At 46.3% G+C, this 10,859-nt stretch overlaps 1 long non-coding RNA gene across 1 annotated transcript; it reads left to right on the top strand.

Annotated features, from left to right (window-relative positions):
- Window positions 1-151: 151 nt before the first annotated feature.
- On the top strand, window positions 152-7,939 carry LOC110595347. The gene is made up of 3 exons (XR_002481769.1): window positions 152-227; window positions 3,819-3,888; window positions 7,777-7,939. It is a non-coding gene; the product is annotated as an uncharacterized LOC110595347 (long non-coding RNA).
- Window positions 7,940-10,859: the final 2,920 nt, after the last annotated feature.

The raw sequence follows: 10,859 nt of genomic DNA, 5'->3' as shown, positions 1-10,859 counted from the left end.
GCGCCAGAGACCGCCTGAGGCCAAGGCCAGCGCCACTGCGGCACCCGCGCCGACGCGCGGTCCGCAGTCTGAGGGCGGGGCTCGCCTTCGCAGCCATGGTCACGGTCATGCTCACGCGGCTCAGCAACCCGGGACAAGAGCTGTAGTTCCCTTCCCTTCCTCTTCCCCTGCCTCCCCCAGCTTCTCCTCCAGCTTCTTTTCATCTTCTCTCGGTGGATGGATGATAGGTAGGTAAATAGATGTGTATAAAGATATTTATCCAAGCATTGTTTGTAAAGAGGTAAACATTTGAAACCACAGTTAAGGAATAAGAAATTAAGGAAACCCAGGTAGACAGTCTCTCGAAAAATATGAGACCATTAAAAAATTATTTATCACATAGAAGGCCCTGGCCACCCGGAAAAGTGAAAGCAGCTTCTCCACATGCTTTATTCTCACAGACACGCTGATATGCTGGAACAATCTGGCTCCAGGAGTATTAATATACTTTTTTGAGACTGTCTACAAAATACTGTTTTGTAAAAACGATGCCTTTAAATAGACATTGATGGGTTATATTTGTTTTATAATAATCATATACCTAATGTTCGATTGTGATTGATTTTGAGATTTATGTATATTTATAAGCCTGTCCTATGTGACTTTTTACTCTAAGATGCATTGTACATTACTAATAAAAGACATGAATTTCTATTTATGTAAAGGAATTGTAGCAATAGTTCTAGATGCTACCTAAATGATTGTTCTGTCCATTTTGCCATCATAAATACTTTTATCTTTAGATGGTTATGTTACAGTCAAAATATATTACTCAGATTTAAACTTTAAAATATAAATTCTCAACATAGTTTGAAATTCTTCCTGTTGATATAATTAAAGTTAGTTTATAATTCCTTAAAAAAATATTTATCAAGGCTATATAACATCATGGGAAAATAATTTTCATATACCATTAAAGTGAAAAATGCAGGATACCCACAGCTCTCTATGTAACAATAGCAACTACACACAGCAAAGGAAAGACAATCAAAACTTCCTACAAACATGAACAATAGTTCTGGACAGGTATGGTCATGCTTTTCCAGATCTTTCAAATTTGTAGAGTGTGGCTAAATTCATACTAAAATAAAGTGAAGACTTCCCTTTTTATAAATAAAGGGAAGCAAGCTGCACCCCACACTGTGGCCGGGCAGGAAGAGGAGCCAGTCATAGCTTGAGGAGGGAACAGGGGCTCTTCAGTAAAACCACACGCAGATGTAGCCCCGCTCCTTAACAATCACACACAACAAACCTAAAATCTTACTCCATATGCCTCTTGTAATAATCTCTTGTTAACATTTCTCTGCCCCAAATAAAATCTCTCAATTGATCTAATGAATTAAAGAAATCTATTCCTGCCTGGCATTAGAAATCTGTATATATTGACCCTGGGTTCCAGTTTCCCAGTAACTATATATGCACATGTATCAGATGAACAAGGCAGCCATCCATTCCCAAATCCTCCCCTGGCGGATGGTGCACAGGGGGAATCCATGCACCTGAGCCCTGGGCCTGGCGCCCAAATGGGAAGCGCAGAGCACCTGGGTTGCAGAGGCAAGCCCAGAAGCTTTTGGTGTAATAGATGGAAGTGAAACGAAAAGGCACATGGGTAACATGTGCCAGGCACAGAGCTGAAATATTGGCAAACTGACAAGCAAGGTTTTAAAATCCACAATTAAGGCTGATCTAGTGGTGGTAAATTCCCTCAGCTTTTGCTTGTCAGGGTAAGACTATTTCTCCTTCATTTTTTGAAGGATAGCTTTGCTTATTAAGACACAGAAAGAGCCGGGCTTGGTGGCTCAGCCTGTAATCCCAGCACTTTGGGAGGCTGAGGTGAGTGGATTGCCTGAGCCCGCGGGTTCGAGACCCGCCTGGGCAACTTGGCGAGACCTCATCTCTACAATAAATTTTTTAAAAATTAGCCAGGCGTGGTAGTGCGCACCTGTAGTTCCAGCTACTTGGAAGGCTGAGGCGGAAGGATCGCTGGAGCCCAGCAGGTCGAGGCTACGGTGGCCGTGAGCGTGCCACTGCACTCCAGCCTGGACAACAGAGTGAGACTCCAACTCAAAAAAAAAAAAAAATTGCACAGTATTAGGGGTTTTTGCTAAATAAGTAGACTCTAGAGGCTCTTGTCACAAAAAAGTAACTGTGAGATAAGTACTATTAGTCTTCACTATATTAACCATTGTACTATTGATATGTATCTATGTATCTGTATGTATCCCATAGGATGATGTTGTAAACCTCAAATATGTACAATAGCATTTATTTTAAAATAAAATAAAAATAAACCACACACTTAATTTCAAAGTACAGTATATAATACACTTTATGGTCACTCTCAGGCACTGCCCAGGCTATGGCCCCTAAAACGAGCTTCCATTTGATTATATCGGGCTCAGGATGGCAGGTGAGGAATTCAAATTCAGCACTGACTAAGTGCTCCCACGTGGGTGCCGGAGGACTGATTTAGCAGACAGCGCCACATGGAGGAAGTGTTGACATCTTCCATCCAAATGTGAAGGGGCACTCTGACTTCGGCCTAGTAACTGACTAAGGTAGAGAAAGAGAGATTTACAACTCTGGCTACAGTGGGGCTGAAACTGAGCTGCTGGAAGAGGCTTTACCCCTAGAACACACTTGTCTGCTTGGCCTGGGGTGGATCATGACCTGGACTCCCTGGGGGACGGGGAGGAAGTGGCAGCACAGTTAACTGGGGGAGTGGAGGTGAGAAATGGAAGGTGTCTCCATTTTTTTTTTTTTTTTTTGAGTTGGAGTCTCACTCTGTCGCCTAGACTGGAGTGCAGTGGCCGCTCCCGGGCACCGCAGCCTCGACCTGCTGGGCTCTGGCGACCCTTCCACCTCAGCCTTCCAAGTAGCCGGAATTATAGGCATGCGCTACCACGCCCGGGTGATCTTTTGATTTTTTGTAGAGATGAGGTCTCGCTGCCCAGGTGGGTCTGGAACCCGCGGGCTCAGGCAATCCACTCACCTCAGCCTCCCAAAGGCGCGGGATTACAGGCTGAGCCACGCTGCCTCCATTTAACTCCCCTCACTGTCTTCCCCAGTCAGGCCTCTCCTGTGTTCTGTGTACCTGACATGTCCCTTCTCTTCCAACTTGTCATTGTGACAGGAATAAATGGAGGGATGAGTCAGGACCCAGGGTGACTCAGGAGCTGGAACAGAAGGGCTGGACCTCTGTCCCTAGTATTTCTGGTTACTGGCAGCGGGGCAGGAGACAAGTCAGACCTCTGTCTACAGCTATTCAACAGGTGGCTGGGAGGAGGGCAGTGAGGGGATCAAGAGGTGACATTTGCCATTTTCCCTCCTCCCACTAGATTTCTTTGGCTTAGATTTCTGCTTTATGTCCCAGACCGTCCTGACACCCAGCCTTGCTGATGTGGATTTTTCAGGTCAGCCTGGGCTTCAAGAGTGTCAGCTCAATGGGTCAGCCAGCCAAGCCCCAGAGAGGGTCGTGGAGGGGCTGGTAAGCCTAGCCTCACAAGTGTCAGCTCTAATGGGCTGGCAAGCCAAGCCCTAAGTGTTGCAATTGGAGGAGGGGCTGGCAAGCCTAGCCCCCAGGGTGTTGGCTCTAACGGGTTGGCAAGCCAAGCCCTGAGAGTGTTGCTTGTTTGGTGGGCTGGGAGGCCTAGCCCCCCGGATGTCTCCACTTCGGAGTCTTGCCTTCCTCCGGCATCTATCCTGCTTCAGCTGGCTCTGTCGGCTGGCAAGCCAGCCTCTGGGGTGCATGATTTTTCGACTCTGACGATCTTTTGCAGCTCTCCAGGTTGCAGCTCTCCAGGTTGCAGCTCTTCAGGTCAAGGATCTTGTCTCATGCCTAGGAGGAAGGTGAGAAAGTTGGATTTATTGAGGACAGAAAAGCTCCCACAGTGGGAGGGAGCACGAAGGGGTTGCCCATCTGGGGCCGAAAACCTGGTGCTTATTTAGCCCTAAGTCCAAGCCGATTGGCTAGCACTAGCTGTGAGCTGTTGCTGTTCTGATTGGTTGCTTTTCAATCCCAGCAGTGAGTACCTAAGCGCTAGCTTGAGAGGCTGGCAGGGAGCTTATATACCAATGCTGAGCCTGAGAGCCTTGCTGTGAGTTCACTATTGTTACCAGAGGACCCACCTTTCTGTCTGTCTAGCCTTTCTCTAGCTATCTCCTGTCTCATTCCCCTCTCTGGAGTAGTAACCCTAACTGCCGTTAGGGCGTGAGGATGATGACTAATCTGGCTACTTCCTGCTGAACATGAGTGACAGACATATGGGGATGGCAGCTAGGGTTCCTCCAGCGGGCAATCTAAAGGTCCTTATAGAAGCTTGCATACAATCCCATCTGCATCTCCATTTGGAATTTGATGGCCTCTAGGCGATAAGAAACAAACCTTACAAGAAGGTTAACTATACATAAGCAAAACAAAAGGAGTTATTAAGGGGGGGGAAACCATGTCTGCATATTGGAAATCCTAAGAGGATAAAAAAGATTGTAACCAACTGGGTCCTGAAACTTATAAAGAGTCAATGATTTTATTGTTTTATAACCCGTAAAGTCTCTATTTGGGAAGGAGTGTTAATATGGAAACAAGTTTCATTTAATAACATGGCATGTTCCTCAACATTCCACCATGAGGATATCTAATGTTTGAATAATTACCCTGTTGAGCCAAGTAATGGTAATGGACGGTGCTTCGAAGAAGTTAGGACTAATGATATTAGAAACAGGAAGCAAGATAGAGTAGGTATATTGCTTGTTCCTGAGGGAAACTTCTAGGGAAGAAAACAATCCCGTGGATTAAGAGGTCGTGACAGAGACATCTAACAGTACAAATCAAGATGAAAACAAAAGCAGCAAGTATAGGTAGAACCATTAGGAGGAAATCCATAGACCATTAGTAGTGGAACTTACCTTTTACAATCTTTAGTTTGATTCTGTATGTTCTTTCGGTTCAGCTGAGGCAACTTCTGGACTCCAGGCTTTTACTTGAGTATGATGGATCCATGAGTCAATACCTGTAACCTTTATTGCTGATGGAGTGGAAAGAAGAACAGTGAGCCATTTCAAAGAAGTGGATAGAGAAGAAAGGGCTTTCACCAGTATCAAGTCTCCTGGACTGAACAGGGGTGGCTCTAAGGCTGGGCCTCTGTTAGTTGTCTTAATTCTCTTGAAAGTAGGCCAAAGAAGTAACATACTTAGTTAAGTCTAAGGTCTTTTAGTCCAGCAGGAGATCAGTGATTAAGAAAGGTTGTCCAGAGAGCTCCCTTACCCCTTCCACCATGTGAAGACACAGTGAGAAGGTCCCATCTATGAACCAAGAATTTCTTACCCAGCTAAGCTAAGCTTCATCGGTTGATCTCCCAACTTCCAGAACTGTGAGAAATCAATTTCGGTTGTTTATATGTTACTTTCCCTGAGAATTGTGGTCTCCAAGCAACAGTGCAGATTGTATTGTATGCCCAATGCCTGGGTGACAGCTGCTTTCAAGGAGGGACCATTTCTTAAGCACTTACCACCTGTGTGTTTTATGGGCATTTTGGAAGCACATATTAAGAACATAGAGCTCTGGGCCTGGCATGGTGGCTCATACCTATAATTCAGCACTTTGGGAGGCTGAGGCAAGAGGATCGCTTGAACCCAGTGATTCGAGACCAGCCAAGGCAACATAGAGGGACCTTGTCCCTATAAAAATAAAAACAAAAAAAGCCGGGCTCGGTGGCTCAGCCTGTAATCCCACACATTTGGGAGGCTGAGGTGAGTGGATTGCCTGAGTCCGCAGGTTCGAGACCCGCCTGGGCAGGCGAGACCTCATCTCTACAATAAATAAAAAAATTAGCCGGGCATGGTAGCGCACGCCTGTAATTCCGGCTACTCGGAAGGCTGAGGTGGAAGGGTCGCCGGAGCCCAGCAGGTTGAGGCTGCGGTGGCCGGGAGCGGCCACTGCACTCCAGTCTGGGCGACAGAGTGAGACTCCAACTCAAAAAAAAAAAATTTTTAAAAAATAGCCAGGTATAGTGGGGCACTGTAGTAGTAGTTCCAGCTACTCAGATGCTGAGGCAGAAGGATCACCTGAGCCCAGGAGGTTGAGGCTATGGTGAGCTGTGATCACGCCACTGCACTCCAGCCTGAGCAACAGAGTGAGATGCACTCCAGCCTGAGCAACAGAGTGAGATCTCGACTCAAGAAAAAACCATAAACAGTAACATACAAACAACTGAAGTTGATTTCTCACAGTTCTGGAGGTTGGGAGATCAAAGATCAAGGTGCCACGCCACAGATTCCGTGTCTGGTAAAGACATACTTCCTGGTTCATAGATGGCGCCTTCTCACTGTGTCTTCACATGGTGGAAGGGGTAAGAGAGCTCTCTGGGGTCTTTTCTATAAGGGCACTAAGCCCACTCATGACCTAATCACCTCCCAAAGGCTTCATCTCCTCTCCTTCCTAATATATCACACTGAGGATTAGATTTCAGCATATGAGTTTTAGGAGGGCGCAAACATTCAGAACATAGCACAGACTGATAGAGATGGAGCTGGAGAGATGAAGAGAGTGTGTGTGTGTGTGTGTGTGTGTGTGTGTGTGTGTGTGTAAATTTTTATGATACTGGGACCATATGGTTCTGGAAACTGCCATCCTGCAAGGTTGGTCTGGCACTGACCTGCTCGGGTTTGGAGTCTAATCAAGCAGCAGGGGATGCTCAGAACTAAGAGGTTAGCCCATGGGGAGGTGGGGTGAAGACACCCTGTAGAGACCACTGGAAGGGGCTAAGCTAGTTAGATGCTTGAGAGTTCCACATGCACTTGCTATCTGGTGCCCAGTGGGGTTTAGTCAATGGGGAGGTCAGGTCCCTGTGGGGTGGCCCATGCTACATATGCTCATGTTCTCAGTCCCTGGCAGGCCCTCGACTCTCTCCTGCCCCCCACCCCTCTATGGCATGGGCTGGTCCTCGGGGGTCCCCAGGGTTTTCAGATGTAGTGCATTACACACCTCCTCCAGCTTTCCTACTCCTGCACACACTTTCTTCATTTTCTTTTTGCCCAGGCTGGAGTACAGTGGCATGATCATGGCTCACCTCAGTCTCGACCTCCTGGGATCAAGTGATCCTCCAGCCTCAGCCTCCCAAAGTGCTGGGACTATGGGTGCGAGCCACCACACCTGGCCCACTTTCTTCATTTTTTTCAGTCCCTTTAAATTACCCAGCTTGAGGCTACCATCGTTTTCTGCCAGAACCTAACTGGCAGGATAGGACTATCCTAAAAGAACTTTTATTATTCACATTTCCTTCTCATATTCATGCCACATACCTACTTTGGGACACCGTGTTGTCATGATGCCACTACTCTTTTTAGGTTCTGTATTTTTCACTGCATGATTTTATGTGCATGTCCTAAAAGTGTGGCATGTGTCAAGAGCGTGCACCATTCCAAGGTGCTCTGGAGAGTCCACGGCCTTAGCCTTTGAGGAGTTACCTGTGTCCTGGCATGTGCGAGCAGCTGGCATGGGTAAAGGGCTTTTGCTGGGATAGCTCATAGGCCCCAGGAGCATGACCTCTTGTGTTCAGACCAGCTTTGGCCTGAGAATTGAGGGTTTTAGCATGAAAATCAGATGATGCCATTGAAGTCCATGTTTTCAGTCACAGCTCTGTGCCAGCCATCATAGGATATAACTTTTCAGCCCAGACCTTTCTTCTCAGTTGCAGTCTCCTTGAGTTGTTATCTGAATGTTTTTTTCTGTTCTTGCAGATCCTTAAAATGCAACACTAATCTCATCTGGCTGCTGGGATGTGAGTTGCAGAAGGCAGAGGTTTTGCTTTTGTTTGTTTGTTGTTTATTCACTCCTGTACAGTCAATATCAAGATCAATTCCTCACATATGATAGCTGCTCAATAAAAGTCTGTTGAATTTTGAAAAAATAAATGTATTGTTATTTTTATAAATAGTATTAAAGACCAGACGCAGTGGCTCATGCCTGTAATCCCAGCAATTTGGGAGGCCAAGGTGGGAAGACTGCTTGAGGCCAGCAGTTCAAGACCAGCATGGGCAATATAGCAAGAATTTCGTTATCTTTTTTTTTTTTTTTTTTTTAGCTGGAGTCTCACTCTGTCTCCCAGGCTGGAGTGCAGTGGCAGACTCACAGCCACCCCAACAACTACCTGCTGGGCTCCAGCGATCCTTCCGCGTCAGCCTTCCAAGTAACCAGAACTACAGGCGCGTGCTACCATGCCCGGCTGGTTTTTGATTTATTGTAGAGATGAGGTCTCGTCAATTTGCCCGGTTGGGTCGAACCCGCAGGCTCAGGCAATCCACTCGCCTCAGCCTCCCAAAGAGCTGAGATTACAGGCTGAGCCACCAAGCCCAGCCCCTTATTGAATTTTTAAACAAATTGTTATTGAGTTTGAGCATGTTGTCAGGCGGAGTCAGCCCTAGAGCAGGTTGGGCAAGGGGACTGCTGGTGGTTGGGGAACAGGGAATGGTGTAGTCTTGGGTGAGGGGAGCATGATAGAGAAGATGCTGTGGTCCTGACTCCAGGGCCACAGAAGATCAGACTTATTGAAACTTAGGTAAGGATCTGGGGGAACTGAGAAGCTCCTGGATGCACCTTCTTTCCTTAGTATCATCCAAACTGAGGATGAGCCCAGATGAGCCACAGTGTCCCTATTCTCACTGCACAACTACCCCCCGTAGTGCCTCTACTGTGAGAATATGCCATGGTACAAGCCTGGCAGTACCATTTTACTGTTGTCATCAAGGGGGAATTTATTGTTGTCATCAAATGAAAGTGCCATTACTGGGGTGGGGAGTGTTAGAGGGTGTTGAGTTTTAACACGTCTTTAATGTGTACTGCACACATTCAAATCAAATTTGTATTTTTTGTTTTGTTTTGTTTTGAGTCAGTCTCGCTCCATCGCCCAGGCTGGAGTGCAGTGGCACACTCACAGCCACCACAGCCTTGACCTGCTGGGCTCAGGCAATCCTTCTATGTCAGCCTCTCAAGTAGCTGGAACAACAGGCATGCACCTCCAAGCTCGGCTAATTTTTTGATTTATTGAAGAGACGAGATCTCATCAAGTTGCCCAGGGTGATCTCATATCACTGGGCTCAGGCAATCCTCTCGTCTCGACCTCCCAAAGTGCTGGGATTACAGGTGTGAGCCACTGCGCTTGGCTCCAAATTTGTATTTTTAAAAACCTGCTTAGGAGGGGGTAAAGAAGGACTTCTTAAAGAAAATTACCCAAATTTGATAAATATCATTACATTACAAAGGATTTCTATTCAATTAAGGAAACAAGAGGCAAATTTAATATATGAAAAAATGGGAGAATATTTTTTAATTAGTATTTTATTTTAAAGATGTGGGTACAATTCAGGATTGGGTACATAAGTAGGCAATGTACAGGAGAGGTTTGGGCCTCCCATTGGTCCTCACTTCGTCTGGTTTAGAATCAGGTACCCTTATTGATGTTAGGTATCCCCCCTTTCCTGGCAGTTTCTGGCTACTGCCAATCCTTTTCTTGTGGTATTATGATAAATGTTCACAGTCCATGTGGGACCATGTGGTGCTCAGTTCTAAGAATTTTTTTTTGAGACAGAATGTCGCTCTGTTATCCAGGTTGGAGTGCAGTGTCATGATCATAGCTTATTGTAACCTCAAATTCTTGGGCTCAAGCTATCCTCTTGCCTCAGCCTCCTGAATAGCTTGAACTACAGGCCCATGCTACCACACCCAGCTAATTTTTTTCTTTATATTTTTGTAGAAATGGTGTCTTGATATGTCACCAAGGCTGATCTCAAACTTCTGACCTCAAGCAATCCTCCCACCTCAGCCTCCGAAAGTACTGGGGTTACAGGTGTGAGCCACACTGTTCCTGGCAGGAGAAGATGTCTTGAATAGAGATATTTTATTCATCAAAATGACTCAACTTCAGTTTAACTAACCAAGAACAATACCTAGTATATTCAAGGAACTCTCAGCAGTCACAACAAAAAGGTAGGAACTCCAATAGAAAAATAGGCAGCCGGGCTCGGTGGCTCAGCCTGTAATCCCGTGCCTTTGAGAGGCTGAGGTGAGTGGATTGCCTGAGCCCGCGGGTTCGAGACCCGCCTGGTCAGCGAGACCTCATCTCGACAATAAATCAAAAAATCAGCCGGGCGTGGTAGCGCATGCCTGTAATTCCGGCTACTCGGAAGGCTGAGGCGGAAGGATCGCCGGAGCCCAGCAGGTCGAGGCTGCGGTGGCCGGGAGCAGCCACCGCACTCCAGTCTGGGTGACAGAGTGAAACTCCAACTCAAAAAAAAAAAAAGAAAGAAAGAAAGAAAAATAGGCAAAGCATGTATCAGGCAGTTCACAAGAGAGATGCTTAGAATCAAATGAAGAGATGTTTGAACTCATTAATATTTAGAGAAATGCAAGTTAAGACAACTACAATGCAAGTTAAGATCAGCATAAATTGAAGAGCTGGGTCATGTCAAGCTTTGGCAGGGATGAGGGGACAGAGTGACTCCATGCCCAGCTGGTGAGAGCAGTTCAGACTTTAGCCGCTCACCTGTTAGTTTCACTTTTCCTCTCACTCCTGGTTCCAGTGGCCTCTGCTCCTGATACTGTGATTCTCCATATTTGTCTGTCTTTTCGGTTTTCATGGCATCGGTTTGCCCTGTGCCCACAATTCTCTGATAAATCCAAGAAGAGTTGTTTTTAGTTTGTTCGGCTTGTTTTCTTGCTATGAGGACGGGAGTGACAACTTCCAAGCTGCAAGGTAGTGCCTGGCAGATGTCTGGGAAGTGGATGCTCTAGGGGTTAGTGGTTAGGGGCCATATGACTAGTGACT

The sequence above is a fragment of the Carlito syrichta genome, unplaced genomic scaffold, assembly GCF_000164805.1.
Source record: "Carlito syrichta isolate Samal-C Ts95f unplaced genomic scaffold, Tarsius_syrichta-2.0.1 Scaffold293982, whole genome shotgun sequence".
Lineage (NCBI taxonomy): Eukaryota > Metazoa > Chordata > Mammalia > Primates > Tarsiidae > Carlito > Carlito syrichta.
The sequence above is the reverse complement of the archived record's forward strand: the minus strand, read 5'-3'. Positions and strand labels throughout refer to the sequence as shown.